The sequence below is a fragment of the Orycteropus afer genome, unplaced genomic scaffold (assembly GCF_000298275.1).
Source record: "Orycteropus afer afer isolate SDZICR_OR568_19922 unplaced genomic scaffold, OryAfe1.0 scaffold00295, whole genome shotgun sequence".
In the NCBI taxonomy this organism is placed as follows: Eukaryota; Metazoa; Chordata; class Mammalia; order Tubulidentata; family Orycteropodidae; genus Orycteropus; species Orycteropus afer.
In genome coordinates, this window is record NW_006921882.1 from 3566160 (window position 1) to 3567393 (window position 1234).

A 1234-nucleotide genomic window follows, 5' to 3' on the forward strand; every position below is an offset into this window, starting at 1 on the left:
CAATGACAAAGAAAAGAAATCCCATTAGTTCCTTCCATTTGGATAATAGCAAGAAAGATAAAAGGCACCGCTTTGTCTTTTCTTATTGAAGGAGCGTTTCATCAGGAGGTTTAAAATGAGCACCCAGGCCAGGCTCTCCCTGGAGCCCGAGTCTCTCCACCCCCACCAGCTCGCTCTCCCCGCAGTGGCAGCCCGTGGGAGGCCACCCTGAAAGAGACCCCAGGAAGCAGAGGGTGAAGCCATTTGTTTGTGTTATTTGTAGGTTCCTTGGGCTCCAGGAATGAGGCTTGAACACACACCACCTTGCCAACAAGGTGTAAGGCAATTCATGCCTTACCTGAGTGATCTTGCAAACTAACAGAGTATATTAGCATCTCAAAGGAGAAGCACCTACATGCAGGATAAGTGGAGTTCATACTTTATCTTTACAGGGTCCTTTAAAAGGGACCCTCTGTGTATTGTTTAATTAAAGCACCTGGACTGTGCGTGGCCCCGAAGGCTGCTGCTCGATGCTTCTGCCTGCCAAGGAACAGACACATGTGGAGTCCAGGCTTTGGCTGGGAGGGTAAAGGATGGAGGGTGGCAGAGCTTAGTGGGGCATGTGCCATCCCCGAGATGCTCACCCTCCTGAGGGAGGCATGAGTATAATGGGTATGTGATGGGTGAGTACAGCGTGTTGTCGGAGCCTGTAGAGAGTGTGTGTGTGTGTGTGTGTGCACATGCAGACAGAGGCTGGGGATCAAATCAGGGACATCATTCTTCAATTCATTCTTGGTCCTAGTGCTTAGTGGGATGGATGGATAAGTGTATGGATGAGTAAAACTAAGGATGGCAGGATGCATGGATGGATGGACCGATGGGTGGAAGGATGGATGGAAGGGAGGGAGGGAGGGAGGCAGGATGCGTGGATGGGTGGACCAATGGGTGGAAGGATGGATGGACCAATGGGTGGATGGATGGATGGACCAATGGGTGGAAGGATGGATGGACCGATGGGTGGAAGGATGGATGGAAGGGAGGGAGGGAGGCAGGATGCGTGGATGGGTGGACCGATGGGTGGAAGGATGGATGGACCAATGGGTGGATGGATGGATGGAAGGGAGGGAGGCAGGATGCGTGGATGGATGGATGGAAGGGAGGGAGGCAGGATGCGTAGATGGATGGACCAGCGGGTGGAAGGATGGATGGACCGACGGGTGGATGGATGGATGGATGGAAGGGAGGGAGGGAGGCA